General features: G+C 44.6%; 60 non-coding genes across 60 annotated transcripts; 11 read left to right on the plus strand and 49 right to left on the minus strand.

The window, feature by feature from the left end:
* Nucleotides 1–7: 7 nt before the first annotated feature.
* Nucleotides 8–79, minus strand: TRNAA-UGC (transfer RNA alanine (anticodon UGC)). The gene has a single exon. It is a non-coding gene; the product is annotated as a tRNA-Ala (tRNA).
* A 429-nt stretch (nt 80–508) lies between these two features.
* On the minus strand, nt 509–580 carry TRNAA-UGC (transfer RNA alanine (anticodon UGC)). The gene has a single exon. It is a non-coding gene; the product is annotated as a tRNA-Ala (tRNA).
* Nucleotides 581–709: 129 nt separating this feature from the next.
* TRNAY-GUA (transfer RNA tyrosine (anticodon GUA)) lies at nt 710–795 on the minus strand. Its single transcript is given in 2 exon segments — nt 710–745; nt 759–795. It is a non-coding gene; the product is annotated as a tRNA-Tyr (tRNA).
* A 768-nt stretch (nt 796–1563) lies between these two features.
* Nucleotides 1564–1635, minus strand: TRNAA-UGC (transfer RNA alanine (anticodon UGC)). The gene has a single exon. It is a non-coding gene; the product is annotated as a tRNA-Ala (tRNA).
* A 157-nt stretch (nt 1636–1792) lies between these two features.
* Nucleotides 1793–1865, plus strand: TRNAM-CAU (transfer RNA methionine (anticodon CAU)). Its single transcript has one exon. It is a non-coding gene; the product is annotated as a tRNA-Met (tRNA).
* Nucleotides 1866–2265: 400 nt separating this feature from the next.
* TRNAY-GUA (transfer RNA tyrosine (anticodon GUA)) lies at nt 2266–2351 on the minus strand. The gene is given in 2 exon segments: nt 2266–2301; nt 2315–2351. It is a non-coding gene; the product is annotated as a tRNA-Tyr (tRNA).
* A 768-nt stretch (nt 2352–3119) lies between these two features.
* On the minus strand, nt 3120–3191 carry TRNAA-UGC (transfer RNA alanine (anticodon UGC)). The gene has a single exon. It is a non-coding gene; the product is annotated as a tRNA-Ala (tRNA).
* Nucleotides 3192–3348: 157 nt separating this feature from the next.
* Nucleotides 3349–3421, plus strand: TRNAM-CAU (transfer RNA methionine (anticodon CAU)). Its single transcript has one exon. It is a non-coding gene; the product is annotated as a tRNA-Met (tRNA).
* A 199-nt stretch (nt 3422–3620) lies between these two features.
* Nucleotides 3621–3692, minus strand: TRNAA-UGC (transfer RNA alanine (anticodon UGC)). The gene has a single exon. It is a non-coding gene; the product is annotated as a tRNA-Ala (tRNA).
* A 129-nt stretch (nt 3693–3821) lies between these two features.
* Nucleotides 3822–3907, minus strand: TRNAY-GUA (transfer RNA tyrosine (anticodon GUA)). The gene is given in 2 exon segments: nt 3822–3857; nt 3871–3907. It is a non-coding gene; the product is annotated as a tRNA-Tyr (tRNA).
* Nucleotides 3908–4675: 768 nt separating this feature from the next.
* Nucleotides 4676–4747, minus strand: TRNAA-UGC (transfer RNA alanine (anticodon UGC)). The gene has a single exon. It is a non-coding gene; the product is annotated as a tRNA-Ala (tRNA).
* Nucleotides 4748–5176: 429 nt separating this feature from the next.
* On the minus strand, nt 5177–5248 carry TRNAA-UGC (transfer RNA alanine (anticodon UGC)). The gene has a single exon. It is a non-coding gene; the product is annotated as a tRNA-Ala (tRNA).
* A 129-nt stretch (nt 5249–5377) lies between these two features.
* On the minus strand, nt 5378–5463 carry TRNAY-GUA (transfer RNA tyrosine (anticodon GUA)). Its single transcript is given in 2 exon segments — nt 5378–5413; nt 5427–5463. It is a non-coding gene; the product is annotated as a tRNA-Tyr (tRNA).
* A 768-nt stretch (nt 5464–6231) lies between these two features.
* TRNAA-UGC (transfer RNA alanine (anticodon UGC)) lies at nt 6232–6303 on the minus strand. The gene has a single exon. It is a non-coding gene; the product is annotated as a tRNA-Ala (tRNA).
* Nucleotides 6304–6732: 429 nt separating this feature from the next.
* On the minus strand, nt 6733–6804 carry TRNAA-CGC (transfer RNA alanine (anticodon CGC)). Its single transcript has one exon. It is a non-coding gene; the product is annotated as a tRNA-Ala (tRNA).
* Nucleotides 6805–6933: 129 nt separating this feature from the next.
* Nucleotides 6934–7019, minus strand: TRNAY-GUA (transfer RNA tyrosine (anticodon GUA)). The gene is given in 2 exon segments: nt 6934–6969; nt 6983–7019. It is a non-coding gene; the product is annotated as a tRNA-Tyr (tRNA).
* A 767-nt stretch (nt 7020–7786) lies between these two features.
* On the minus strand, nt 7787–7858 carry TRNAA-UGC (transfer RNA alanine (anticodon UGC)). Its single transcript has one exon. It is a non-coding gene; the product is annotated as a tRNA-Ala (tRNA).
* Nucleotides 7859–8015: 157 nt separating this feature from the next.
* TRNAM-CAU (transfer RNA methionine (anticodon CAU)) lies at nt 8016–8088 on the plus strand. The gene has a single exon. It is a non-coding gene; the product is annotated as a tRNA-Met (tRNA).
* Nucleotides 8089–8287: 199 nt separating this feature from the next.
* TRNAA-UGC (transfer RNA alanine (anticodon UGC)) lies at nt 8288–8359 on the minus strand. Its single transcript has one exon. It is a non-coding gene; the product is annotated as a tRNA-Ala (tRNA).
* A 129-nt stretch (nt 8360–8488) lies between these two features.
* Nucleotides 8489–8574, minus strand: TRNAY-GUA (transfer RNA tyrosine (anticodon GUA)). The gene is given in 2 exon segments: nt 8489–8524; nt 8538–8574. It is a non-coding gene; the product is annotated as a tRNA-Tyr (tRNA).
* A 768-nt stretch (nt 8575–9342) lies between these two features.
* Nucleotides 9343–9414, minus strand: TRNAA-UGC (transfer RNA alanine (anticodon UGC)). Its single transcript has one exon. It is a non-coding gene; the product is annotated as a tRNA-Ala (tRNA).
* Nucleotides 9415–9843: 429 nt separating this feature from the next.
* Nucleotides 9844–9915, minus strand: TRNAA-UGC (transfer RNA alanine (anticodon UGC)). The gene has a single exon. It is a non-coding gene; the product is annotated as a tRNA-Ala (tRNA).
* Nucleotides 9916–10044: 129 nt separating this feature from the next.
* Nucleotides 10045–10130, minus strand: TRNAY-GUA (transfer RNA tyrosine (anticodon GUA)). The gene is given in 2 exon segments: nt 10045–10080; nt 10094–10130. It is a non-coding gene; the product is annotated as a tRNA-Tyr (tRNA).
* A 768-nt stretch (nt 10131–10898) lies between these two features.
* Nucleotides 10899–10970, minus strand: TRNAA-UGC (transfer RNA alanine (anticodon UGC)). The gene has a single exon. It is a non-coding gene; the product is annotated as a tRNA-Ala (tRNA).
* A 429-nt stretch (nt 10971–11399) lies between these two features.
* Nucleotides 11400–11471, minus strand: TRNAA-CGC (transfer RNA alanine (anticodon CGC)). Its single transcript has one exon. It is a non-coding gene; the product is annotated as a tRNA-Ala (tRNA).
* A 129-nt stretch (nt 11472–11600) lies between these two features.
* Nucleotides 11601–11686, minus strand: TRNAY-GUA (transfer RNA tyrosine (anticodon GUA)). Its single transcript is given in 2 exon segments — nt 11601–11636; nt 11650–11686. It is a non-coding gene; the product is annotated as a tRNA-Tyr (tRNA).
* A 767-nt stretch (nt 11687–12453) lies between these two features.
* On the minus strand, nt 12454–12525 carry TRNAA-UGC (transfer RNA alanine (anticodon UGC)). The gene has a single exon. It is a non-coding gene; the product is annotated as a tRNA-Ala (tRNA).
* A 157-nt stretch (nt 12526–12682) lies between these two features.
* On the plus strand, nt 12683–12755 carry TRNAM-CAU (transfer RNA methionine (anticodon CAU)). Its single transcript has one exon. It is a non-coding gene; the product is annotated as a tRNA-Met (tRNA).
* A 199-nt stretch (nt 12756–12954) lies between these two features.
* TRNAA-UGC (transfer RNA alanine (anticodon UGC)) lies at nt 12955–13026 on the minus strand. Its single transcript has one exon. It is a non-coding gene; the product is annotated as a tRNA-Ala (tRNA).
* Nucleotides 13027–13155: 129 nt separating this feature from the next.
* On the minus strand, nt 13156–13241 carry TRNAY-GUA (transfer RNA tyrosine (anticodon GUA)). The gene is given in 2 exon segments: nt 13156–13191; nt 13205–13241. It is a non-coding gene; the product is annotated as a tRNA-Tyr (tRNA).
* Nucleotides 13242–14009: 768 nt separating this feature from the next.
* TRNAA-UGC (transfer RNA alanine (anticodon UGC)) lies at nt 14010–14081 on the minus strand. Its single transcript has one exon. It is a non-coding gene; the product is annotated as a tRNA-Ala (tRNA).
* Nucleotides 14082–14238: 157 nt separating this feature from the next.
* On the plus strand, nt 14239–14311 carry TRNAM-CAU (transfer RNA methionine (anticodon CAU)). Its single transcript has one exon. It is a non-coding gene; the product is annotated as a tRNA-Met (tRNA).
* A 199-nt stretch (nt 14312–14510) lies between these two features.
* Nucleotides 14511–14582, minus strand: TRNAA-CGC (transfer RNA alanine (anticodon CGC)). Its single transcript has one exon. It is a non-coding gene; the product is annotated as a tRNA-Ala (tRNA).
* A 129-nt stretch (nt 14583–14711) lies between these two features.
* Nucleotides 14712–14797, minus strand: TRNAY-GUA (transfer RNA tyrosine (anticodon GUA)). Its single transcript is given in 2 exon segments — nt 14712–14747; nt 14761–14797. It is a non-coding gene; the product is annotated as a tRNA-Tyr (tRNA).
* A 768-nt stretch (nt 14798–15565) lies between these two features.
* Nucleotides 15566–15637, minus strand: TRNAA-UGC (transfer RNA alanine (anticodon UGC)). Its single transcript has one exon. It is a non-coding gene; the product is annotated as a tRNA-Ala (tRNA).
* Nucleotides 15638–15794: 157 nt separating this feature from the next.
* On the plus strand, nt 15795–15867 carry TRNAM-CAU (transfer RNA methionine (anticodon CAU)). Its single transcript has one exon. It is a non-coding gene; the product is annotated as a tRNA-Met (tRNA).
* Nucleotides 15868–16066: 199 nt separating this feature from the next.
* Nucleotides 16067–16138, minus strand: TRNAA-CGC (transfer RNA alanine (anticodon CGC)). The gene has a single exon. It is a non-coding gene; the product is annotated as a tRNA-Ala (tRNA).
* A 129-nt stretch (nt 16139–16267) lies between these two features.
* On the minus strand, nt 16268–16353 carry TRNAY-GUA (transfer RNA tyrosine (anticodon GUA)). The gene is given in 2 exon segments: nt 16268–16303; nt 16317–16353. It is a non-coding gene; the product is annotated as a tRNA-Tyr (tRNA).
* Nucleotides 16354–17121: 768 nt separating this feature from the next.
* Nucleotides 17122–17193, minus strand: TRNAA-UGC (transfer RNA alanine (anticodon UGC)). Its single transcript has one exon. It is a non-coding gene; the product is annotated as a tRNA-Ala (tRNA).
* A 157-nt stretch (nt 17194–17350) lies between these two features.
* On the plus strand, nt 17351–17423 carry TRNAM-CAU (transfer RNA methionine (anticodon CAU)). The gene has a single exon. It is a non-coding gene; the product is annotated as a tRNA-Met (tRNA).
* Nucleotides 17424–17622: 199 nt separating this feature from the next.
* TRNAA-UGC (transfer RNA alanine (anticodon UGC)) lies at nt 17623–17694 on the minus strand. The gene has a single exon. It is a non-coding gene; the product is annotated as a tRNA-Ala (tRNA).
* Nucleotides 17695–17823: 129 nt separating this feature from the next.
* Nucleotides 17824–17909, minus strand: TRNAY-GUA (transfer RNA tyrosine (anticodon GUA)). The gene is given in 2 exon segments: nt 17824–17859; nt 17873–17909. It is a non-coding gene; the product is annotated as a tRNA-Tyr (tRNA).
* A 768-nt stretch (nt 17910–18677) lies between these two features.
* TRNAA-UGC (transfer RNA alanine (anticodon UGC)) lies at nt 18678–18749 on the minus strand. The gene has a single exon. It is a non-coding gene; the product is annotated as a tRNA-Ala (tRNA).
* A 157-nt stretch (nt 18750–18906) lies between these two features.
* TRNAM-CAU (transfer RNA methionine (anticodon CAU)) lies at nt 18907–18979 on the plus strand. The gene has a single exon. It is a non-coding gene; the product is annotated as a tRNA-Met (tRNA).
* Nucleotides 18980–19178: 199 nt separating this feature from the next.
* Nucleotides 19179–19250, minus strand: TRNAA-CGC (transfer RNA alanine (anticodon CGC)). Its single transcript has one exon. It is a non-coding gene; the product is annotated as a tRNA-Ala (tRNA).
* A 129-nt stretch (nt 19251–19379) lies between these two features.
* On the minus strand, nt 19380–19465 carry TRNAY-GUA (transfer RNA tyrosine (anticodon GUA)). The gene is given in 2 exon segments: nt 19380–19415; nt 19429–19465. It is a non-coding gene; the product is annotated as a tRNA-Tyr (tRNA).
* Nucleotides 19466–20233: 768 nt separating this feature from the next.
* TRNAA-UGC (transfer RNA alanine (anticodon UGC)) lies at nt 20234–20305 on the minus strand. Its single transcript has one exon. It is a non-coding gene; the product is annotated as a tRNA-Ala (tRNA).
* A 157-nt stretch (nt 20306–20462) lies between these two features.
* TRNAM-CAU (transfer RNA methionine (anticodon CAU)) lies at nt 20463–20535 on the plus strand. Its single transcript has one exon. It is a non-coding gene; the product is annotated as a tRNA-Met (tRNA).
* Nucleotides 20536–20734: 199 nt separating this feature from the next.
* TRNAA-UGC (transfer RNA alanine (anticodon UGC)) lies at nt 20735–20806 on the minus strand. The gene has a single exon. It is a non-coding gene; the product is annotated as a tRNA-Ala (tRNA).
* A 129-nt stretch (nt 20807–20935) lies between these two features.
* On the minus strand, nt 20936–21021 carry TRNAY-GUA (transfer RNA tyrosine (anticodon GUA)). Its single transcript is given in 2 exon segments — nt 20936–20971; nt 20985–21021. It is a non-coding gene; the product is annotated as a tRNA-Tyr (tRNA).
* A 768-nt stretch (nt 21022–21789) lies between these two features.
* Nucleotides 21790–21861, minus strand: TRNAA-UGC (transfer RNA alanine (anticodon UGC)). The gene has a single exon. It is a non-coding gene; the product is annotated as a tRNA-Ala (tRNA).
* A 157-nt stretch (nt 21862–22018) lies between these two features.
* TRNAM-CAU (transfer RNA methionine (anticodon CAU)) lies at nt 22019–22091 on the plus strand. The gene has a single exon. It is a non-coding gene; the product is annotated as a tRNA-Met (tRNA).
* Nucleotides 22092–22290: 199 nt separating this feature from the next.
* On the minus strand, nt 22291–22362 carry TRNAA-CGC (transfer RNA alanine (anticodon CGC)). Its single transcript has one exon. It is a non-coding gene; the product is annotated as a tRNA-Ala (tRNA).
* Nucleotides 22363–22491: 129 nt separating this feature from the next.
* Nucleotides 22492–22577, minus strand: TRNAY-GUA (transfer RNA tyrosine (anticodon GUA)). The gene is given in 2 exon segments: nt 22492–22527; nt 22541–22577. It is a non-coding gene; the product is annotated as a tRNA-Tyr (tRNA).
* A 768-nt stretch (nt 22578–23345) lies between these two features.
* On the minus strand, nt 23346–23417 carry TRNAA-UGC (transfer RNA alanine (anticodon UGC)). The gene has a single exon. It is a non-coding gene; the product is annotated as a tRNA-Ala (tRNA).
* A 157-nt stretch (nt 23418–23574) lies between these two features.
* TRNAM-CAU (transfer RNA methionine (anticodon CAU)) lies at nt 23575–23647 on the plus strand. The gene has a single exon. It is a non-coding gene; the product is annotated as a tRNA-Met (tRNA).
* A 199-nt stretch (nt 23648–23846) lies between these two features.
* TRNAA-UGC (transfer RNA alanine (anticodon UGC)) lies at nt 23847–23918 on the minus strand. Its single transcript has one exon. It is a non-coding gene; the product is annotated as a tRNA-Ala (tRNA).
* A 129-nt stretch (nt 23919–24047) lies between these two features.
* TRNAY-GUA (transfer RNA tyrosine (anticodon GUA)) lies at nt 24048–24133 on the minus strand. The gene is given in 2 exon segments: nt 24048–24083; nt 24097–24133. It is a non-coding gene; the product is annotated as a tRNA-Tyr (tRNA).
* A 768-nt stretch (nt 24134–24901) lies between these two features.
* TRNAA-UGC (transfer RNA alanine (anticodon UGC)) lies at nt 24902–24973 on the minus strand. The gene has a single exon. It is a non-coding gene; the product is annotated as a tRNA-Ala (tRNA).
* A 429-nt stretch (nt 24974–25402) lies between these two features.
* TRNAA-CGC (transfer RNA alanine (anticodon CGC)) lies at nt 25403–25474 on the minus strand. The gene has a single exon. It is a non-coding gene; the product is annotated as a tRNA-Ala (tRNA).
* Nucleotides 25475–25543: the final 69 nt, after the last annotated feature.

Genomic DNA, 25543 nt, shown 5'->3' on the forward strand with positions numbered 1-25543 from the left:
AAAAGTCTGGAGATGCCGGGGATTGAACCCGGGGCCTCATACATGCAAAGCATGCGCTCTACCACTGAGCTACATCCCCACTTCTGCAAGGTTTGACTGTATGATTGGAAACCCTGCATTGAACCGACGGCCACATCACCCCATTCGACTCTGCAGTATACAATGTCAGTCAGGAAAATCCTTCAGCCTTGTACCTGGATGATCTTCATGGTCTTATGTACAGATGCCTATATACAGCCTTCTTAGCGCGGTAGGCAGCGCGTCAGTCTCATAATCTGAAGGTCCTGAGTTCGATCCTCAGAGAGGGCATTTATTTCCTTCTTTTGGAATGCAAAATTCTCCGATTTTCTTGAAATGCGCAAACTATGCCTAGTTCAAAGATTTTTCCAAAGCAAATGTCTGACTATTTAAGTGGGGCTCTCACCCCAACTGCATGACAAACTTCTTCTTTCTGCATGATGGCAGGCTAGCCTTCTGGAAAAAAGCCAAGATAAGGAACAGAGGCTCCTGGAGATGCCGGGGATTGAACCCGGGACCTCATACATGCAAAGCATGCGCTCTACCACTGAGCTACATCCCCACTTTTGCACTCGAGCTGTTTGATGGATGCAAGGAATCCCTGAAACCCAGGGACTGCAAAGTCTCGATCATAATCAATGGAAGGTATTGTTTGAATAAAAGTGAAAGATATGGAAATCGAAGCAAAAAATCCTTCGAGCCGGATTTGAACCAGCGACCTAAGGATGTCTGACTTTATGCTACAGTCCTCCGCTCTACCAACTGAGCTATCGAAGGAGTGGCTGAAGTATCTTTCAGCGCTGTAATTATCTCTCGCTCAAGAAAGGTTGTGGGGGTGGGGATCAGGAGCAGATCGATGAAAATCATGAACATTACCTGCAGCTCCCTCTCAAAGTCACCAGTTCTTAGAGCACACTGTAAGGTACGTCTTATCACCCCAAAGGAGGATTTCAGACCAAAGTTCATGTTCTGTCTTGGCTTGGGGATAAGCAGGGGTGCTCCAAATTTCAATTTTACAGAAAGGAAAGGAACTTTGATACAAAGACCTTGGGCAGCATTGGTGGCAAATGGATGGCTGCGCGGAACCATGAAAGAAATGACAGAAAGTTATGGGAGTCATTACTACGCACCCAGCATCAAGAACGTGCATTTTGGATGCATTTTCAAAAGGAAAGAGAACGGAAAAATCTGTAGATTGAAGGTGATTGAGATAAACAAAATATTCCGTTTTTCTAAAAGCTACTGTAAAGAGTCTCTGGTTTAGAAGAAGAACCCTTACCAATGATCAAGAGAGATGCGACAGATTTCTATCATCAAAGCATTATGGTTGTCAAGATGAATCATCACTTTGATGTCTTCAACAAGTAGGATTCTTTTGATCTATAATCATCAAAAATGAGATAGCCCCATTTCATGGGATTTTTCAAGGCAAACGTCTGACAGATTAAGCGGGGTCCTCATCCCGGTTGGAGGACATATCTCTTCCTTCATCATGATGCCAGCCTAGCTTTCGGCCCAAAATCCAAGGTAAGCATGGCAAAAGTCTGGAGATGCCGGGGATTGAACCCGGGGCCTCATACATGCAAAGCATGCGCTCTACCACTGAGCTACATCCCCACTTCTGCAAGGTTTGACTGTATGATTGGAAACCCTGCATTGAACCGACGGCCACATCACCCCATTCGACTCTGCAGTATACAATGTCAGTCAGGAAAATCCTTCAGCCTTGTACCTGGATGATCTTCATGGTCTTATGTACAGATGCCTATATACAGCCTTCTTAGCGCAGTAGGCAGCGCGTCAGTCTCATAATCTGAAGGTCCTGAGTTCGATCCTCAGAGAGGGCATTTATTTCCTTCTTTTGGAATGCAAAATTCTCCGATTTTCTTGAAATGCGCAAACTATGCCTAGTTCAAAGATTTTTCCAAAGCAAATGTCTGACTATTTAAGTGGGGCTCTCACCCCAACTGCATGACAAACTTCTTCTTTCTGCATGATGGCAGGCTAGCCTTCTGGAAAAAAGCCAAGATAAGGAACAGAGGCTCCTGGAGATGCCGGGGATTGAACCCGGGACCCAATACATGCAAAGCATGCGCTCTACCACTGAGCTACATCCCCACTTTTGCACTCGAGCTGTTTGATGGATGCAAGGAATCCCTGAAACCCAGGGACTGCAAAGTCTCGATCATAATCAATGGAAGGTATTGTTTGAATAAAAGTGAAAGATATGGAAATCGAAGCAAAAAATCCTTCGAGCCGGATTTGAACCAGCGACCTAAGGATGTCTGACTTTATGCTACAGTCCTCCGCTCTACCAACTGAGCTATCGAAGGAGTGGCTGAAGTATCTTTCAGCGCTGTAATTATCTCTCGCTCAAGAAAGGTTGTGGGGGTGGGGATCAGGAGCAGATCGATGAAAATCATGAACATTACCTGCAGCTCCCTCTCAAAGTCACCAGTTCTTAGAGCACACTGTAAGGTACGTCTTATCACCCCAAAGGAGGATTTCAGACCAAAGTTCATGTTCTGTCTTGGCTTGGGGATAAGCAGGGGTGCTCCAAATTTCAATTTTACAGAAAGGAAAGGAACTTTGATACAAAGACCTTGGGCAGCATTGGTGGCAAATGGATGGCTGCGCGGAACCATGAAAGAAATGACAGAAAGTTATGGGAGTCATTACTACGCACCCAGCATCAAGAACGTGCATTTTGGATGCATTTTCAAAAGGAAAGAGAACGGAAAAATCTGTAGATTGAAGGTGATTGAGATAAACAAAATATTCCGTTTTTCTAAAAGCTACTGTAAAGAGTCTCTGGTTTAGAAGAAGAACCCTTACCAATGATCAAGAGAGATGCGACAGATTTCTATCATCAAAGCATTATGGTTGTCAAGATGAATCATCACTTTGATGTCTTCAACAAGTAGGATTCTTTTGATCTATAATCATCAAAAATGAGATAGCCCCATTTCATGGGATTTTTCAAGGCAAACGTCTGACAGATTAAGCGGGGTCCTCATCCCGGTTGGAGGACATATCTCTTCCTTCATCATGATGCCAGCCTAGCTTTCGGCCCAAAATCCAAGGTAAGCATGGCAAAAGTCTGGAGATGCCGGGGATTGAACCCGGGGCCTCATACATGCAAAGCATGCGCTCTACCACTGAGCTACATCCCCACTTCTGCAAGGTTTGACTGTATGATTGGAAACCCTGCATTGAACCGACGGCCACATCACCCCATTCGACTCTGCAGTATACAATGTCAGTCAGGAAAATCCTTCAGCCTTGTACCTGGATGATCTTCATGGTCTTATGTACAGATGCCTATATACAGCCTTCTTAGCGCAGTAGGCAGCGCGTCAGTCTCATAATCTGAAGGTCCTGAGTTCGATCCTCAGAGAGGGCATTTATTTCCTTCTTTTGGAATGCAAAATTCTCCGATTTTCTTGAAATGCGCAAACTATGCCTAGTTCAAAGATTTTTCCAAAGCAAATGTCTGACTATTTAAGTGGGGCTCTCACCCCAACTGCATGACAAACTTCTTCTTTCTGCATGATGGCAGGCTAGCCTTCTGGAAAAAAGCCAAGATAAGGAACAGAGGCTCCTGGAGATGCCGGGGATTGAACCCGGGACCTCATACATGCAAAGCATGCGCTCTACCACTGAGCTACATCCCCACTTTTGCACTCGAGCTGTTTGATGGATGCAAGGAATCCCTGAAACCCAGGGACTGCAAAGTCTCGATCATAATCAATGGAAGGTATTGTTTGAATAAAAGTGAAAGATATGGAAATCGAAGCAAAAAATCCTTCGAGCCGGATTTGAACCAGCGACCTAAGGATGTCTGACTTTATGCTACAGTCCTCCGCTCTACCAACTGAGCTATCGAAGGAGTGGCTGAAGTATCTTTCAGCGCTGTAATTATCTCTCGCTCAAGAAAGGTTGTGGGGGTGGGGATCAGGAGCAGATCGATGAAAATCATGAACATTACCTGCAGCTCCCTCTCAAAGTCACCAGTTCTTAGAGCACACTGTAAGGTACGTCTTATCACCCCAAAGGAGGATTTCAGACCAAAGTTCATGTTCTGTCTTGGCTTGGGGATAAGCAGGGGTGCTCCAAATTTCAATTTTACAGAAAGGAAAGGAACTTTGATACAAAGACCTTGGGCAGCATTGGTGGCAAATGGATGGCTGCGCGGAACCATGAAAGAAATGACAGAAAGTTATGGGAGTCATTACTACGCACCCAGCATCAAGAACGTGCATTTTGGATGCATTTTCAAAAGGAAAGAGAACGGAAAAATCTGTAGATTGAAGGTGATTGAGATAAACAAAATATTCCGTTTTTCTAAAAGCTACTGTAAAGAGTCTCTGGTTTAGAAGAAGAACCCTTACCAATGATCAAGAGAGATGCGACAGATTTCTATCATCAAAGCATTATGGTTGTCAAGATGAATCATCACTTTGATGTCTTCAACAAGTAGGATTCTTTTGATCTATAATCATCAAAAATGAGATAGCCCCATTTCATGGGATTTTTCAAGGCAAACGTCTGACAGATTAAGCGGGGTCCTCATCCCGGTTGGAGGACATATCTCTTCCTTCATCATGATGCCAGCCTAGCTTTCGGCCCAAAATCCAAGGTAAGCATGGCAAAAGTCTGGAGATGCCGGGGATTGAACCCGGGGCCTCATACATGCAAAGCATGCGCTCTACCACTGAGCTACATCCCCACTTCTGCAAGGTTTGACTGTATGATTGGAAACCCTGCATTGAACCGACGGCCACATCACCCCATTCGACTCTGCAGTATACAATGTCAGTCAGGAAAATCCTTCAGCCTTGTACCTGGATGATCTTCATGGTCTTATGTACAGATGCCTATATACAGCCTTCTTAGCGCGGTAGGCAGCGCGTCAGTCTCATAATCTGAAGGTCCTGAGTTCGATCCTCAGAGAGGGCATTTATTTCCTTCTTTTGGAATGCAAAATTCTCCGATTTTCTTGAAATGCGCAAACTATGCCTAGTTCAAAGATTTTTCCAAAGCAAATGTCTGACTATTTAAGTGGGGCTCTCACCCCAACTGCATGACAAACTTCTTCTTTCTGCATGATGGCAGGCTAGCCTTCTGGAAAAAAGCCAAGATAAGGAACAGAGGCTCCTGGAGATGCCGGGGATTGAACCCGGGACCTCATACATGCAAAGCATGCGCTCTACCACTGAGCTACATCCCCACTTTTGCACTCGAGCTGTTTGATGGATGCAAGGAATCCCTGAAACCCAGGGACTGCAAAGTCTCGATCATAATCAATGGAAGGTATTGTTTGAATAAAAGTGAAAGATATGGAAATCGAAGCAAAAAATCCTTCGAGCCGGATTTGAACCAGCGACCTAAGGATGTCTGACTTTATGCTACAGTCCTCCGCTCTACCAACTGAGCTATCGAAGGAGTGGCTGAAGTATCTTTCAGCGCTGTAATTATCTCTCGCTCAAGAAAGGTTGTGGGGGTGGGGATCAGGAGCAGATCGATGAAAATCATGAACATTACCTGCAGCTCCCTCTCAAAGTCACCAGTTCTTAGAGCACACTGTAAGGTACGTCTTATCACCCCAAAGGAGGATTTCAGACCAAAGTTCATGTTCTGTCTTGGCTTGGGGATAAGCAGGGGTGCTCCAAATTTCAATTTTACAGAAAGGAAAGGAACTTTGATACAAAGACCTTGGGCAGCATTGGTGGCAAATGGATGGCTGCGCGGAACCATGAAAGAAATGACAGAAAGTTATGGGAGTCATTACTACGCACCCAGCATCAAGAACGTGCATTTTGGATGCATTTTCAAAAGGAAAGAGAACGGAAAAATCTGTAGATTGAAGGTGATTGAGATAAACAAAATATTCCGTTTTTCTAAAAGCTACTGTAAAGAGTCTCTGGTTTAGAAGAAGAACCCTTACCAATGATCAAGAGAGATGCGACAGATTTCTATCATCAAAGCATTATGGTTGTCAAGATGAATCATCACTTTGATGTCTTCAACAAGTAGGATTCTTTTGATCTATAATCATCAAAAATGAGATAGCCCCATTTCATGGGATTTTTCAAGGCAAACGTCTGACAGATTAAGCGGGGTCCTCATCCCGGTTGGAGGACATATCTCTTCCTTCATCATGATGCCAGCCTAGCTTTCGGCCCAAAATCCAAGGTAAGCATGGCAAAAGTCTGGAGATGCCGGGGATTGAACCCGGGGCCTCATACATGCAAAGCATGCGCTCTACCACTGAGCTACATCCCCACTTCTGCAAGGTTTGACTGTATGATTGGAAACCCTGCATTGAACCGACGGCCACATCACCCCATTCGACTCTGCAGTATACAATGTCAGTCAGGAAAATCCTTCAGCCTTGTACCTGGATGATCTTCATGGTCTTATGTACAGATGCCTATATACAGCCTTCTTAGCGCGGTAGGCAGCGCGTCAGTCTCATAATCTGAAGGTCCTGAGTTCGATCCTCAGAGAGGGCATTTATTTCCTTCTTTTGGAATGCAAAATTCTCCGATTTTCTTGAAATGCGCAAACTATGCCTAGTTCAAAGATTTTTCCAAAGCAAATGTCTGACTATTTAAGTGGGGCTCTCACCCCAACTGCATGACAAACTTCTTCTTTCTGCATGATGGCAGGCTAGCCTTCTGGAAAAAAGCCAAGATAAGGAACAGAGGCTCCTGGAGATGCCGGGGATTGAACCCGGGACCTCATACATGCGAAGCATGCGCTCTACCACTGAGCTACATCCCCACTTTTGCACTCGAGCTGTTTGATGGATGCAAGGAATCCCTGAAACCCAGGGACTGCAAAGTCTCGATCATAATCAATGGAAGGTATTGTTTGAATAAAAGTGAAATATATGGAAATCGAAGCACAAAATCCTTCGAGCCGGATTTGAACCAGCGACCTAAGGATGTCTGACTTTATGCTACAGTCCTCCGCTCTACCAACTGAGCTATCGAAGGAGTGGCTGAAGTATCTTTCAGCGCTGTAATTATCTCTCGCTCAAGAAAGGTTGTGGGGGTGGGGATCAGGAGCAGATCGATGAAAATCATGAACATTACCTGCAGCTCCCTCTCAAAGTCACCAGTTCTTAGAGCACAATGTAAGGTACGTCTTATCACCCCAAAGGAGGATTTCAGACCAAAGTTCATGTTCTGTCTTGGCTTGGGGATAAGCAGGGGTGCTCCAAATTTCAATTTTACAGAAAGGAAAGGAACTTTGATACAAAGACCTTGGGCAGCATTGGTGGCAAATGGATGGCTGCGCGGAACCATGAAAGAAATGACAGAAAGTTATGGGAGTCATTACTACGCACCCAGCATCAAGAACGTGCATTTTGGATGCATTTTCAAAAGGAAAGAGAACGGAAAAATCTGTAGATTGAAGGTGATTGAGATAAACAAAATATTCCGTTTTTCTAAAAGCTACTGTAAAGAGTCTCTGGTTTAGAAGAAGAACCCTTACCAATGATCAATGAGATGCGACAGATTTCTATCATCAAAGCATTATGGTTGTCAAGATGAATCATCACTTTGATGTCTTCAACAAGTAGGATTCTTTTGATCTATAATCATCAAAAATGAGATAGCCCCATTTCATGGGATTTTTCAAGGCAAACGTCTGACAGATTAAGCGGGGTCCTCATCCCGGTTGGAGGACATATCTCTTCCTTCATCATGATGCCAGCCTAGCTTTCGGCCCAAAATCCAAGGTAAGCATGGCAAAAGTCTGGAGATGCCGGGGATTGAACCCGGGGCCTCATACATGCAAAGCATGCGCTCTACCACTGAGCTACATCCCCACTTCTGCAAGGTTTGACTGTATGATTGGAAACCCTGCATTGAACCGACGGCCACATCACCCCATTCGACTCTGCAGTATACAATGTCAGTCAGGAAAATCCTTCAGCCTTGTACCTGGATGATCTTCATGGTCTTATGTACAGATGCCTATATACAGCCTTCTTAGCGCAGTAGGCAGCGCGTCAGTCTCATAATCTGAAGGTCCTGAGTTCGATCCTCAGAGAGGGCATTTATTTCCTTCTTTTGGAATGCAAAATTCTCCGATTTTCTTGAAATGCGCAAACTATGCCTAGTTCAAAGATTTTTCCAAAGCAAATGTCTGACTATTTAAGTGGGGCTCTCACCCCAACTGCATGACAAACTTCTTCTTTCTGCATGATGGCAGGCTAGCCTTCTGGAAAAAAGCCAAGATAAGGAACAGGGGCTCCTGGAGATGCCGGGGATTGAACCCGGGACCTCATACATGCAAAGCATGCGCTCTACCACTGAGCTACATCCCCACTTTTGCACTCGAGCTGTTTGATGGATGCAAGGAATCCCTGAAACCCAGGGACTGCAAAGTCTCGATCATAATCAATGGAAGGTATTGTTTGAATAAAAGTGAAAGATATGGAAATCGAAGCAAAAAATCCTTCGAGCCGGATTTGAACCAGCGACCTAAGGATGTCTGACTTTATGCTACAGTCCTCCGCTCTACCAACTGAGCTATCGAAGGAGTGGATGAAGTATCTTTCAGCGCTGTAATTATCTCTCGCTCAAGAAAGGTTGTGGGGGTGGGGATCAGGAGCAGATCGATGAAAATCATGAACATTACCTGCAGCTCCCTCTCAAAGTCACCAGTTCTTAGAGCACACTGTAAGGTACGTCTTATCACCCCAAAGGAGGATTTCAGACCAAAGTTCATGTTCTGTCTTGGCTTGGGGATAAGCAGGGGTGCTCCAAATTTCAATTTTACAGAAAGGAAAGGAACTTTGATACAAAGACCTTGGGCAGCATTGGTGGCAAATGGATGGCTGCGCGGAACCATGAAAGAAATGACAGAAAGTTATGGGAGTCATTACTACGCACCCAGCATCAAGAACGTGCATTTTGGATGCATTTTCAAAAGGAAAGAGAACGGAAAAATCTGTAGATTGAAGGTGATTGAGATAAACAAAATATTCCGTTTTTCTAAAAGCTACTGTAAAGAGTCTCTGGTTTAGAAGAAGAACCCTTACCAATGATCAAGAGAGATGCGACAGATTTCTATCATCAAAGCATTATGGTTGTCAAGATGAATCATCACTTTGATGTCTTCAACAAGTAGGATTCTTTTGATCTATAATCATCAAAAATGAGATAGCCCCATTTCATGGGATTTTTCAAGGCAAACGTCTGACAGATTAAGCGGGGTCCTCATCCCGGTTGGAGGACATATCTCTTCCTTCATCATGATGCCAGCCTAGCTTTCGGCCCAAAATCCAAGGTAAGCATGGCAAAAGTCTGGAGATGCCGGGGATTGAACCCGGGGCCTCATACATGCAAAGCATGCGCTCTACCACTGAGCTACATCCCCACTTCTGCAAGGTTTGACTGTATGATTGGAAACCCTGCATTGAACCGACGGCCACATCACCCCATTCGACTCTGCAGTATACAATGTCAGTCAGGAAAATCCTTCAGCCTTGTACCTGGATGATCTTCATGGTCTTATGTACAGATGCCTATATACAGCCTTCTTAGCGCGGTAGGCAGCGCGTCAGTCTCATAATCTGAAGGTCCTGAGTTCGATCCTCAGAGAGGGCATTTATTTCCTTCTTTTGGAATGCAAAATTCTCCGATTTTCTTGAAATGCGCAAACTATGCCTAGTTCAAAGATTTTTCCAAAGCAAATGTCTGACTATTTAAGTGGGGCTCTCACCCCAACTGCATGACAAACTTCTTCTTTCTGCATGATGGCAGGCTAGCCTTCTGGAAAAAAGCCAAGATAAGGAACAGAGGCTCCTGGAGATGCCGGGGATTGAACCCGGGACCTCATACATGCAAAGCATGCGCTCTACCACTGAGCTACATCCCCACTTTTGCACTCGAGCTGTTTGATGGATGCAAGGAATCCCTGAAACCCAGGGACTGCAAAGTCTCGATCATAATCAATGGAAGGTATTGTTTGAATAAAAGTGAAAGATATGGAAATCGAAGCAAAAAATCCTTCGAGCCGGATTTGAACCAGCGACCTAAGGATGTCTGACTTTATGCTACAGTCCTCCGCTCTACCAACTGAGCTATCGAAGGAGTGGCTGAAGTATCTTTCAGCGCTGTAATTATCTCTCGCTCAAGAAAGGTTGTGGGGGTGGGGATCAGGAGCAGATCGATGAAAATCATGAACATTACCTGCAGCTCCCTCTCAAAGTCACCAGTTCTTAGAGCACACTGTAAGGTACGTCTTATCACCCCAAAGGAGGATTTCAGACCAAAGTTCATGTTCTGTCTTGGCTTGGGGATAAGCAGGGGTGCTCCAAATTTCAATTTTACAGAAAGGAAAGGAACTTTGATACAAAGTCCTTGGGCAGCATTGGTGGCAAATGGATGGCTGCGCGGAACCATGAAAGAAATGACAGAAAGTTATGGGAGTCATTACTACGCACCCAGCATCAAGAACGTGCATTTTGGATGCATTTTCAAAAGGAAAGAGAACGGAAAAATCTGTAGATTGAAGGTGATTGAGATAAACAAAATATTCCGTTTTTCTAAAAGCTACTGTAAAGAGTCTCTGGTTTAGAAGAAGAACCCTTACCAATGATCAAGAGAGATGCGACAGATTTCTATCATCAAAGCATTATGGTTGTCAAGATGAATCATCACTTTGATGTCTTCAACAAGTAGGATTCTTTTGATCTATAATCATCAAAAATGAGATAGCCCCATTTCATGGGATTTTTCAAGGCAAACGTCTGACAGATTAAGCGGGGTCCTCATCCCGGTTGGAGGACATATCTCTTCCTTCATCATGATGCCAGCCTAGCTTTCGGCCCAAAATCCAAGGTAAGCATGGCAAAAGTCTGGAGATGCCGGGGATTGAACCCGGGGCCTCATACATGCAAAGCATGCGCTCTACCACTGAGCTACATCCCCACTTCTGCAAGGTTTGACTGTATGATTGGAAACCCTGCATTGAACCGACGGCCACATCACCCCATTCGACTCTGCAGTATACAATGTCAGTCAGGAAAATCCTTCAGCCTTGTACCTGGATGATCTTCATGGTCTTATGTACAGATGCCTATATACAGCCTTCTTAGCGCGGTAGGCAGCGCGTCAGTCTCATAATCTGAAGGTCCTGAGTTCGATCCTCAGAGAGGGCATTTATTTCCTTCTTTTGGAATGCAAAATTCTCCGATTTTCTTGAAATGCGCAAACTATGCCTAGTTCAAAGATTTTTCCAAAGCAAATGTCTGACTATTTAAGTGGGGCTCTCACCCCAACTGCATGACAAACTTCTTCTTTCTGCATGATGGCAGGCTAGCCTTCTGGAAAAAAGCCAAGATAAGGAACAGAGGCTCCTGGAGATGCCGGGGATTGAACCCGGGACCTCATACATGCGAAGCATGCGCTCTACCACTGAGCTACATCCCCACTTTTGCACTCGAGCTGTTTGATGGATGCAAGGAATCCCTGAAACCCAGGGACTGCAAAGTCTCGATCATAATCAATGGAAGGTATTGTTTGAATAAAAGTGAAATATATGGAAATCGAAGCACAAAATCCTTCGAGCCGGATTTGAACCAGCGACCTAAGGATGTCTGACTTTATGCTACAGTCCTCCGCTCTACCAACTGAGCTATCGAAGGAGTGGCTGAAGTATCTTTCAGCGCTGTAATTATCTCTCGCTCAAGAAAGGTTGTGGGGGTGGGGATCAGGAGCAGATCGATGAAAATCATGAACATTACCTGCAGCTCCCTCTCAAAGTCACCAGTTCTTAGAGCACAATGTAAGGTACGTCTTATCACCCCAAAGGAGGATTTCAGACCAAAGTTCATGTTCTGTCTTGGCTTGGGGATAAGCAGGGGTGCTCCAAATTTCAATTTTACAGAAAGGAAAGGAACTTTGATACAAAGACCTTGGGCAGCATTGGTGGCAAATGGATGGCTGCGCGGAACCATGAAAGAAATGACAGAAAGTTATGGGAGTCATTACTACGCACCCAGCATCAAGAACGTGCATTTTGGATGCATTTTCAAAAGGAAAGAGAACGGAAAAATCTGTAGATTGAAGGTGATTGAGATAAACAAAATATTCCGTTTTTCTAAAAGCTACTGTAAAGAGTCTCTGGTTTAGAAGAAGAACCCTTACCAATGATCAATGAGATGCGACAGATTTCTATCATCAAAGCATTATGGTTGTCAAGATGAATCATCACTTTGATGTCTTCAACAAGTAGGATTCTTTTGATCTATAATCATCAAAAATGAGATAGCCCCATTTCATGGGATTTTTCAAGGCAAACGTCTGACAGATTAAGCGGGGTCCTCATCCCGGTTGGAGGACATATCTCTTCCTTCATCATGATGCCAGCCTAGCTTTCGGCCCAAAATCCAAGGTAAGCATGGCAAAAGTCTGGAGATGCCGGGGATTGAACCCGGGGCCTCATACATGCAAAGCATGCGCTCTACCACTGAGCTACATCCCCACTTCTGCAAGGTTTGACTGTATGATTGGAAACCCTGCATTGAACCGACGGCCACATCACCCCATTCGACTCTGCAGTATACAATGTCAGTCAGGAAAATCCTTCAGCCTTGTACCTGGATGATCTTCATGGTCTTATGTACAGATGCCTATATACAGCCTTCTTAGCGCAGTAGGCAGCGCGTCAGTCTCATAATCTGAAGGTCCTGAGTTCGATCCTCAGAGAGGGCATTTATTTCCTTCTTTTGGAATGCAAAATTCTCCGATTTTCTTGAAATGCGCAAACTATGCCTAGTTCAAAGATTTTTCCAAAGCAAATGTCTGACTATTTAAGTGGGGCTCTCACCCCAACTGCATGACAAACTTCTTCTTTCTGCATGATGGCAGGCTAGCCTTCTGGAAAAAAGCCAAGATAAGGAACAGGGGCTCCTGGAGATGCCGGGGATTGAACCCGGGACCTCATACATGCAAAGCATGCGCTCTACCACTGAGCTACATCCCCACTTTTGCACTCGAGCTGTTTGATGGATGCAAGGAATCCCTGAAACCCAGGGACTGCAAAGTCTCGATCATAATCAATGGAAGGTATTGTTTGAATAAAAGTGAAAGATATGGAAATCGAAGCAAAAAATCCTTCGAGCCGGATTTGAACCAGCGACCTAAGGATGTCTGACTTTATGCTACAGTCCTCCGCTCTACCAACTGAGCTATCGAAGGAGTGGCTGAAGTATCTTTCAGCGCTGTAATTATCTCTCGCTCAAGAAAGGTTGTGGGGGTGGGGATCAGGAGCAGATCGATGAAAATCATGAACATTACCTGCAGCTCCCTCTCAAAGTCACCAGTTCTTAGAGCACACTGTAAGGTACGTCTTATCACCCCAAAGGAGGATTTCAGACCAAAGTTCATGTTCTGTCTTGGCTTGGGGATAAGCAGGGGTGCTCCAAATTTCAATTTTACAGAAAGGAAAGGAACTTTGATACAAAGACCTTGGGCAGCATTGGTGGCAAATGGATGGCTGCGCGGAACCATGAAAGAAATGACAGAAAGTTATGGGAGTCATTACTACGCACCCAGCATCAAGAACGTGCATTTTGGATGCATTTTCAAAAGGAAAGAGAACGGAAAAATCTGTAGATTGAAGGTGATTGAGATAAACAAAATATTCCGTTTTTCTAAAAGCTACTGTAAAGAGTCTCTGGTTTAGAAGAAGAACCCTTACCAATGATCAAGAGAGATGCGACAGATTTCTATCATCAAAGCATTATGGTTGTCAAGATGAATCATCACTTTGATGTCTTCAACAAGTAGGATTCTTTTGATCTATAATCATCAAAAATGAGATAGCCCCATTTCATGGGATTTTTCAAGGCAAACGTCTGACAGATTAAGCGGGGTCCTCATCCCGGTTGGAGGACATATCTCTTCCTTCATCATGATGCCAGCCTAGCTTTCGGCCCAAAATCCAAGGTAAGCATGGCAAAAGTCTGGAGATGCCGGGGATTGAACCCGGGGCCTCATACATGCAAAGCATGCGCTCTACCACTGAGCTACATCCCCACTTCTGCAAGGTTTGACTGTATGATTGGAAACCCTGCATTGAACCGACGGCCACATCACCCCATTCGACTCTGCAGTATACAATGTCAGTCAGGAAAATCCTTCAGCCTTGTACCTGGATGATCTTCATGGTCTTATGTACAGATGCCTATATACAGCCTTCTTAGCGCAGTAGGCAGCGCGTCAGTCTCATAATCTGAAGGTCCTGAGTTCGATCCTCAGAGAGGGCATTTATTTCCTTCTTTTGGAATGCAAAATTCTCCGATTTTCTTGAAATGCGCAAACTATGCCTAGTTCAAAGATTTTTCCAAAGCAAATGTCTGACTATTTAAGTGGGGCTCTCACCCCAACTGCATGACAAACTTCTTCTTTCTGCATGATGGCAGGCTAGCCTTCTGGAAAAAAGCCAAGATAAGGAACAGAGGCTCCTGGAGATGCCGGGGATTGAACCCGGGACCTCATACATGCGAAGCATGCGCTCTACCACTGAGCTACATCCCCACTTTTGCACTCGAGCTGTTTGATGGATGCAAGGAATCCCTGAAACCCAGGGACTGCAAAGTCTCGATCATAATCAATGGAAGGTATTGTTTGAATAAAAGTGAAATATATGGAAATCGAAGCACAAAATCCTTCGAGCCGGATTTGAACCAGCGACCTAAGGATGTCTGACTTTATGCTACAGTCCTCCGCTCTACCAACTGAGCTATCGAAGGAGTGGCTGAAGTATCTTTCAGCGCTGTAATTATCTCTCGCTCAAGAAAGGTTGTGGGGGTGGGGATCAGGAGCAGATCGATGAAAATCATGAACATTACCTGCAGCTCCCTCTCAAAGTCACCAGTTCTTAGAGCACACTGTAAGGTACGTCTTATCACCCCAAAGGAGGATTTCAGACCAAAGTTCATGTTCTGTCTTGGCTTGGGGATAAGCAGGGGTGCTCCAAATTTCAATTTTACAGAAAGGAAAGGAACTTTGATACAAAGACCTTGGGCAGCATTGGTGGCAAATGGATGGCTGCGCGGAACCATGAAAGAAATGACAGAAAGTTATGGGAGTCATTACTACGCACCCAGCATCAAGAACGTGCATTTTGGATGCATTTTCAAAAGGAAAGAGAACGGAAAAATCTGTAGATTGAAGGTGATTGAGATAAACAAAATATTCCGTTTTTCTAAAAGCTACTGTAAAGAGTCTCTGGTTTAGAAGAAGAACCCTTACCAATGATCAAGAGAGATGCGACAGATTTCTATCATCAAAGCATTATGGTTGTCAAGATGAATCATCACTTTGATGTCTTCAACAAGTAGGATTCTTTTGATCTATAATCATCAAAAATGAGATAGCCCCATTTCATGGGATTTTTCAAGGCAAACGTCTGACAGATTAAGCGGGGTCCTCATCCCGGTTGGAGGACATATCTCTTCCTTCATCATGATGCCAGCCTAGCTTTCGGCCCAAAATCCAAGGTAAGCATGGCAAAAGTCTGGAGATGCCGGGGATTGAACCCGGGGCCTCATACATGCAAAGCATGCGCTCTACCACTGAGCTACATCCCCACTTCTGCAAGGTTTGACTGTATGATTGGAAACCCTGCATTGAACCGACGGCCACATCACCCCATTCGACTCTGCAGTATACAATGTCAGTCAGGAAAATCCTTCAGCCTTGTACCTGGATGATCTTCATGGTCTTATGTACAGATGCCTATATACAGCCTTCTTAGCGCAGTAGGCAGCGCGTCAGTCTCATAATCTGAAGGTCCTGAGTTCGATCCTCAGAGAGGGCATTTATTTCCTTCTTTTGGAATGCAAAATTCTCCGATTTTCTTGAAATGCGCAAACTATGCCTAGTTCAAAGATTTTTCCAAAGCAAATGTCTGACTATTTAAGTGGGGCTCTCACCCCAACTGCATGACAAACTTCTTCTTTCTGCATGATGGCAGGCTAGCCTTCTGGAAAAAAGCCAAGATAAGGAACAGAGGCTCCTGGAGATGCCGGGGATTGAACCCGGGACCTCATACATGCGAAGCATGCGCTCTACCACTGAGCTACATCCCCACTTTTGCACTCGAGCTGTTTGATGGATGCAAGGAATCCCTGAAACCCAGGGACTGCAAAGTCTCGATCATAATCAATGGAAGGTATTGTTTGAATAAAAGTGAAATATATGGAAATCGAAGCACAAAATCCTTCGAGCCGGATTTGAACCAGCGACCTAAGGATGTCTGACTTTATGCTACAGTCCTCCGCTCTACCAACTGAGCTATCGAAGGAGTGGCTGAAGTATCTTTCAGCGCTGTAATTATCTCTCGCTCAAGAAAGGTTGTGGGGGTGGGGATCAGGAGCAGATCGATGAAAATCATGAACATTACCTGCAGCTCCCTCTCAAAGTCACCAGTTCTTAGAGCACACTGTAAGGTACGTCTTATCACCCCAAAGGAGGATTTCAGACCAAAGTTCATGTTCTGTCTTGGCTTGGGGATAAGCAGGGGTGCTCCAAATTTCAATTTTACAGAAAGGAAAGGAACTTTGATACAAAGACCTTGGGCAGCATTGGTGGCAAATGGATGGCTGCGCGGAACCATGAAAGAAATGACAGAAAGTTATGGGAGTCATTACTACGCACCCAGCATCAAGAACGTGCATTTTGGATGCATTTTCAAAAGGAAAGAGAACGGAAAAATCTGTAGATTGAAGGTGATTGAGATAAACAAAATATTCCGTTTTTCTAAAAGCTACTGTAAAGAGTCTCTGGTTTAGAAGAAGAACCCTTACCAATGATCAAGAGAGATGCGACAGATTTCTATCATCAAAGCATTATGGTTGTCAAGATGAATCATCACTTTGATGTCTTCAACAAGTAGGATTCTTTTGATCTATAATCATCAAAAATGAGATAGCCCCATTTCATGGGATTTTTCAAGGCAAACGTCTGACAGATTAAGCGGGGTCCTCATCCCGGTTGGAGGACATATCTCTTCCTTCATCATGATGCCAGCCTAGCTTTCGGCCCAAAATCCAAGGTAAGCATGGCAAAAGTCTGGAGATGCCGGGGATTGAACCCGGGGCCTCATACATGCAAAGCATGCGCTCTACCACTGAGCTACATCCCCACTTCTGCAAGGTTTGACTGTATGATTGGAAACCCTGCATTGAACCGACGGCCACATCACCCCATTCGACTCTGCAGTATACAATGTCAGTCAGGAAAATCCTTCAGCCTTGTACCTGGATGATCTTCATGGTCTTATGTACAGATGCCTATATACAGCCTTCTTAGCGCAGTAGGCAGCGCGTCAGTCTCATAATCTGAAGGTCCTGAGTTCGATCCTCAGAGAGGGCATTTATTTCCTTCTTTTGGAATGCAAAATTCTCCGATTTTCTTGAAATGCGCAAACTATGCCTAGTTCAAAGATTTTTCCAAAGCAAATGTCTGACTATTTAAGTGGGGCTCTCACCCCAACTGCATGACAAACTTCTTCTTTCTGCATGATGGCAGGCTAGCCTTCTGGAAAAAAGCCAAGATAAGGAACAGAGGCTCCTGGAGATGCCGGGGATTGAACCCGGGACCTCATACATGCAAAGCATGCGCTCTACCACTGAGCTACATCCCCACTTTTGCACTCGAGCTGTTTGATGGATGCAAGGAATCCCTGAAACCCAGGGACTGCAAAGTCTCGATCATAATCAATGGAAGGTATTGTTTGAATAAAAGTGAAAGATATGGAAATCGAAGCAAAAAATCCTTCGAGCCGGATTTGAACCAGCGACCTAAGGATGTCTGACTTTATGCTACAGTCCTCCGCTCTACCAACTGAGCTATCGAAGGAGTGGCTGAAGTATCTTTCAGCGCTGTAATTATCTCTCGCTCAAGAAAGGTTGTGGGGGTGGGGATCAGGAGCAGATCGATGAAAATCATGAACATTACCTGCAGCTCCCTCTCAAAGTCACCAGTTCTTAGAGCACACTGTAAGGTACGTCTTATCACCCCAAAGGAGGATTTCAGACCAAAGTTCATGTTCTGTCTTGGCTTGGGGATAAGCAGGGGTGCTCCAAATTTCAATTTTACAGAAAGGAAAGGAACTTTGATACAAAGACCTTGGGCAGCATTGGTGGCAAATGGATGGCTGCGCGGAACCATGAAAGAAATGACAGAAAGTTATGGGAGTCATTACTACGCACCCAGCATCAAGAACGTGCATTTTGGATGCATTTTCAAAAGGAAAGAGAACGGAAAAATCTGTAGATTGAAGGTGATTGAGATAAACAAAATATTCCGTTTTTCTAAAAGCTACTGTAAAGAGTCTCTGGTTTAGAAGAAGAACCCTTACCAATGATCAAGAGAGATGCGACAGATTTCTATCATCAAAGCATTATGGTTGTCAAGATGAATCATCACTTTGATGTCTTCAACAAGTAGGATTCTTTTGATCTATAATCATCAAAAATGAGATAGCCCCATTTCATGGGATTTTTCAAGGCAAACGTCTGACAGATTAAGCGGGGTCCTCATCCCGGTTGGAGGACATATCTCTTCCTTCATCATGATGCCAGCCTAGCTTTCGGCCCAAAATCCAAGGTAAGCATGGCAAAAGTCTGGAGATGCCGGGGATTGAACCCGGGGCCTCATACATGCAAAGCATGCGCTCTACCACTGAGCTACATCCCCACTTCTGCAAGGTTTGACTGTATGATTGGAAACCCTGCATTGAACCGACGGCCACATCACCCCATTCGACTCTGCAGTATACAATGTCAGTCAGGAAAATCCTTCAGCCTTGTACCTGGATGATCTTCATGGTCTTATGTACAGATGCCTATATACAGCCTTCTTAGCGCAGTAGGCAGCGCGTCAGTCTCATAATCTGAAGGTCCTGAGTTCGATCCTCAGAGAGGGCATTTATTTCCTTCTTTTGGAATGCAAAATTCTCCGATTTTCTTGAAATGCGCAAACTATGCCTAGTTCAAAGATTTTTCCAAAGCAAATGTCTGACTATTTAAGTGGGGCTCTCACCCCAACTGCATGACAAACTTCTTCTTTCTGCATGATGGCAGGCTAGCCTTCTGGAAAAAAGCCAAGATAAGGAACAGAGGCTCCTGGAGATGCCGGGGATTGAACCCGGGACCTCATACATGCGAAGCATGCGCTCTACCACTGAGCTACATCCCCACTTTTGCACTCGAGCTGTTTGATGGATGCAAGGAATCCCTGAAACCCAGGGACTGCAAAGTCTCGATCATAATCAATGGAAGGTATTGTTTGAATAAAAGTGAAATATATGGAAATCGAAGCACAAAATCCTTCGAGCCGGATTTGAACCAGCGACCTAAGGATGTCTGACTTTATGCTACAGTCCTCCGCTCTACCAACTGAGCTATCGAAGGAGTGGCTGAAGTATCTTTCAGCGCTGTAATTATCTCTCGCTCAAGAAAGGTTGTGGGGGTGGGGATCAGGAGCAGATCGATGAAAATCATGAACATTACCTGCAGCTCCCTCTCAAAGTCACCAGTTCTTAGAGCACACTGTAAGGTACGTCTTATCACCCCAAAGGAGGATTTCAGACCAAAGTTCATGTTCTGTCTTGGCTTGGGGATAAGCAGGGGTGCTCCAAATTTCAATTTTACAGAAAGGAAAGGAACTTTGATACAAAGACCTTGGGCAGCATTGGTGGCAAATGGATGGCTGCGCGGAACCATGAAAGAAATGACAGAAAGTTATGGGAGTCATTACTACGCACCCAGCATCAAGAACGTGCATTTTGGATGCATTTTCAAAAGGAAAGAGAACGGAAAAATCTGTAGATTGAAGGTGATTGAGATAAACAAAATATTCCGTTTTTCTAAAAGCTACTGTAAAGAGTCTCTGGTTTAGAAGAAGAACCCTTACCAATGATCAAGAGAGATGCGACAGATTTCTATCATCAAAGCATTATGGTTGTCAAGATGAATCATCACTTTGATGTCTTCAACAAGTAGGATTCTTTTGATCTATAATCATCAAAAATGAGATAGCCCCATTTCATGGGATTTTTCAAGGCAAACGTCTGACAGATTAAGCGGGGTCCTCATCCCGGTTGGAGGACATATCTCTTCCTTCATCATGATGCCAGCCTAGCTTTCGGCCCAAAATCCAAGGTAAGCATGGCAAAAGTCTGGAGATGCCGGGGATTGAACCCGGGGCCTCATACATGCAAAGCATGCGCTCTACCACTGAGCTACATCCCCACTTCTGCAAGGTTTGACTGTATGATTGGAAACCCTGCATTGAACCGACGGCCACATCACCCCATTCGACTCTGCAGTATACAATGTCAGTCAGGAAAATCCTTCAGCCTTGTACCTGGATGATCTTCATGGTCTTATGTACAGATGCCTATATACAGCCTTCTTAGCGCAGTAGGCAGCGCGTCAGTCTCATAATCTGAAGGTCCTGAGTTCGATCCTCAGAGAGGGCATTTATTTCCTTCTTTTGGAATGCAAAATTCTCCGATTTTCTTGAAATGCGCAAACTATGCCTAGTTCAAAGATTTTTCCAAAGCAAATGTCTGACTATTTAAGTGGGGCTCTCACCCCAACTGCATGACAAACTTCTTCTTTCTGCATGATGGCAGGCTAGCCTTCTGGAAAAAAGCCAAGATAAGGAACAGAGGCTCCTGGAGATGCCGGGGATTGAACCCGGGACCTCATACATGCAAAGCATGCGCTCTACCACTGAGCTACATCCCCACTTTTGCACTCGAGCTGTTTGATGGATGCAAGGAATCCCTGAAACCCAGGGACTGCAAAGTCTCGATCATAATCAATGGAAGGTATTGTTTGAATAAAAGTGAAAGATATGGAAATCGAAGCAAAAAATCCTTCGAGCCGGATTTGAACCAGCGACCTAAGGATGTCTGACTTTATGCTACAGTCCTCCGCTCTACCAACTGAGCTATCGAAGGAGTGGCTGAAGTATCTTTCAGCGCTGTAATTATCTCTCGCTCAAGAAAGGTTGTGGGGGTGGGGATCAGGAGCAGATCGATGAAAATCATGAACATTACCTGCAGCTCCCTCTCAAAGTCACCAGTTCTTAGAGCACACTGTAAGGTACGTCTTATCACCCCAAAGGAGGATTTCAGACCAAAGTTCATGTTCTGTCTTGGCTTGGGGATAAGCAGGGGTGCTCCAAATTTCAATTTTACAGAAAGGAAAGGAACTTTGATACAAAGACCTTGGGCAGCATTGGTGGCAAATGGATGGCTGCGCGGAACCATGAAAGAAATGACAGAAAGTTATGGGAGTCATTACTACGCACCCAGCATCAAGAACGTGCATTTTGGATGCATTTTCAAAAGGAAAGAGAACGGAAAAATCTGTAGATTGAAGGTGATTGAGATAAACAAAATATTCCGTTTTTCTAAAAGCTACTGTAAAGAGTCTCTGGTTTAGAAGAAGAACCCTTACCAATGATCAAGAGAGATGCGACAGATTTCTATCATCAAAGCATTATGGTTGTCAAGATGAATCATCACTTTGATGTCTTCAACAAGTAGGATTCTTTTGATCTATAATCATCAAAAATGAGATAGCCCCATTTCATGGGATTTTTCAAGGCAAACGTCTGACAGATTAAGCGGGGTCCTCATCCCGGTTGGAGGACATATCTCTTCCTTCATCATGATGCCAGCCTAGCTTTCGGCCCAAAATCCAAGGTAAGCATGGCAAAAGTCTGGAGATGCCGGGGATTGAACCCGGGGCCTCATACATGCAAAGCATGCGCTCTACCACTGAGCTACATCCCCACTTCTGCAAGGTTTGACTGTATGATTGGAAACCCTGCATTGAACCGACGGCCACATCACCCCATTCGACTCTGCAGTATACAATGTCAGTCAGGAAAATCCTTCAGCCTTGTACCTGGATGATCTTCATGGTCTTATGTACAGATGCCTATATACAGCCTTCTTAGCGCAGTAGGCAGCGCGTCAGTCTCATAATCTGAAGGTCCTGAGTTCGATCCTCAGAGAGGGCATTTATTTCCTTCTTTTGGAATGCAAAATTCTCCGATTTTCTTGAAATGCGCAAACTATGCCTAGTTCAAAGATTTTTCCAAAGCAAATGTCTGACTATTTAAGTGGGGCTCTCACCCCAACTGCATGACAAACTTCTTCTTTCTGCATGATGGCAGGCTAGCCTTCTGGAAAAAAGCCAAGATAAGGAACAGAGGCTCCTGGAGATGCCGGGGATTGAACCCGGGACCTCATACATGCGAAGCATGCGCTCTACCACTGAGCTACATCCCCACTTTTGCACTCGAGCTGTTTGATGGATGCAAGGAATCCCTGAAACCCAGGGACTGCAAAGTCTCGATCATAATCAATGGAAGGTATTGTTTGAATAAAAGTGAAATATATGGAAATCGAAGCACAAAATCCTTCGAGCCGGATTTGAACCAGCGACCTAAGGATGTCTGACTTTATGCTACAGTCCTCCGCTCTACCAACTGAGCTATCGAAGGAGTGGCTGAAGTATCTTTCAGCGCTGTAATTATCTCTCGCTCAAGAAAGGTTGTGGGGGTGGGGATCAGGAGCAGATCGATGAAAATCATGAACATTACCTGCAGCTCCCTCTCAAAGTCACCAGTTCTTAGAGCACACTGTAAGGTACGTCTTATCACCCCAAAGGAGGATTTCAGACCAAAGTTCATGTTCTGTCTTGGCTTGGGGATAAGCAGGGGTGCTCCAAATTTCAATTTTACAGAAAGGAAAGGAACTTTGATACAAAGACCTTGGGCAGCATTGGTGGCAAATGGATGGCTGCGCGGAACCATGAAAGAAATGACAGAAAGTTATGGGAGTCATTACTACGCACCCAGCATCAAGAACGTGCATTTTGGATGCATTTTCAAAAGGAAAGAGAACGGAAAAATCTGTAGATTGAAGGTGATTGAGATAAACAAAATATTCCGTTTTTCTAAAAGCTACTGTAAAGAGTCTCTGGTTTAGAAGAAGAACCCTTACCAATGATCAAGAGAGATGCGACAGATTTCTATCATCAAAGCATTATGGTTGTCAAGATGAATCATCACTTTGATGTCTTCAACAAGTAGGATTCTTTTGATCTATAATCATCAAAAATGAGATAGCCCCATTTCATGGGATTTTTCAAGGCAAACGTCTGACAGATTAAGCGGGGTCCTCATCCCGGTTGGAGGACATATCTCTTCCTTCATCATGATGCCAGCCTAGCTTTCGGCCCAAAATCCAAGGTAAGCATGGCAAAAGTCTGGAGATGCCGGGGATTGAACCCGGGGCCTCATACATGCAAAGCATGCGCTCTACCACTGAGCTACATCCCCACTTCTGCAAGGTTTGACTGTATGATTGGAAACCCTGCATTGAACCGACGGCCACATCACCCCATTCGACTCTGCAGTATACAATGTCAGTCAGGAAAATCCTTCAGCCTTGTACCTGGATGATCTTCATGGTCTTATGTACAGATGCCTATATACAGCCTTCTTAGCGCAGTAGGCAGCGCGTCAGTCTCATAATCTGAAGGTCCTGAGTTCGATCCTCAGAGAGGGCATTTATTTCCTTCTTTTGGAATGCAAAATTCTCCGATTTTCTTGAAATGCGCAAACTATGCCTAGTTCAAAGATTTTTCCAAAGCAAATGTCTGACTATTTAAGTGGGGCTCTCACCCCAACTGCATGACAAACTTCTTCTTTCTGCATGATGGCAGGCTAGCCTTCTGGAAAAAAGCCAAGATAAGGAACAGAGGCTCCTGGAGATGCCGGGGATTGAACCCGGGACCTCATACATGCAAAGCATGCGCTCTACCACTGAGCTACATCCCCACTTTTGCACTCGAGCTGTTTGATGGATGCAAGGAATCCCTGAAACCCAGGGACTGCAAAGTCTCGATCATAATCAATGGAAGGTATTGTTTGAATAAAAGTGAAAGATATGGAAATCGAAGCAAAAAATCCTTCGAGCCGGATTTGAACCAGCGACCTAAGGATGTCTGACTTTATGCTACAGTCCTCCGCTCTACCAACTGAGCTATCGAAGGAGTGGCTGAAGTATCTTTCAGCGCTGTAATTATCTCTCGCTCAAGAAAGGTTGTGGGGGTGGGGATCAGGAGCAGATCGATGAAAATCATGAACATTACCTGCAGCTCCCTCTCAAAGTCACCAGTTCTTAGAGCACACTGTAAGGTACGTCTTATCACCCCAAAGGAGGATTTCAGACCAAAGTTCATGTTCTGTCTTGGCTTGGGGATAAGCAGGGGTGCTCCAAATTTCAATTTTACAGAAAGGAAAGGAACTTTGATACAAAGACCTTGGGCAGCATTGGTGGCAAATGGATGGCTGCGCGGAACCATGAAAGAAATGACAGAAAGTTATGGGAGTCATTACTACGCACCCAGCATCAAGAACGTGCATTTTGGATGCATTTTCAAAAGGAAAGAGAACGGAAAAATCTGTAGATTGAAGGTGATTGAGATAAACAAAATATTCCGTTTTTCTAAAAGCTACTGTAAAGAGTCTCTGGTTTAGAAGAAGAACCCTTACCAATGATCAAGAGAGATGCGACAGATTTCTATCATCAAAGCATTATGGTTGTCAAGATGAATCATCACTTTGATGTCTTCAACAAGTAGGATTCTTTTGATCTATAATCATCAAAAATGAGATAGCCCCATTTCATGGGATTTTTCAAGGCAAACGTCTGACAGATTAAGCGGGGTCCTCATCCCGGTTGGAGGACATATCTCTTCCTTCATCATGATGCCAGCCTAGCTTTCGGCCCAAAATCCAAGGTAAGCATGGCAAAAGTCTGGAGATGCCGGGGATTGAACCCGGGGCCTCATACATGCAAAGCATGCGCTCTACCACTGAGCTACATCCCCACTTCTGCAAGGTTTGACTGTATGATTGGAAACCCTGCATTGAACCGACGGCCACATCACCCCATTCGACTCTGCAGTATACAATGTCAGTCAGGAAAATCCTTCAGCCTTGTACCTGGATGATCTTCATGGTCTTATGTACAGATGCCTATATACAGCCTTCTTAGCGCGGTAGGCAGCACGTCAGTCTCATAATCTGAAGGTCCTGAGTTCGATCCTCAGAGAGGGCATTTATTTCCTTCTTTTGGAATGCAAAATTCTCCGATTTTCTTGAAATGCGCAAACTATGCCTAGTTCAAAGATTTTTCCAAAGCAAATGTCTGACTATTTAAGTGGGGCTCTCACCCCAACTGCATGACAAACTTCTTCTTTCTGCATGATGGCAGGCTAGCCTTCTGGAAAAAAGCCAAGATAAGGAACAGAGGCTCCTGGAGATGCCGGGGATTGAACCCGGGACCTCATACATGCGAAGCATGCGCTCTACCACTGAGCTACATCCCCACTTTTGCACTCGAGCTGTTTGATGGATGCAAGGAATCCCTGAAACCCAGGGACTGCAAAGTCTCGATC

Source organism: Triturus cristatus, chromosome 4_1, assembly GCF_964204655.1.
Source record: "Triturus cristatus chromosome 4_1, aTriCri1.1, whole genome shotgun sequence".
NCBI classification, from domain to species: domain Eukaryota; kingdom Metazoa; phylum Chordata; class Amphibia; order Caudata; family Salamandridae; genus Triturus; species Triturus cristatus.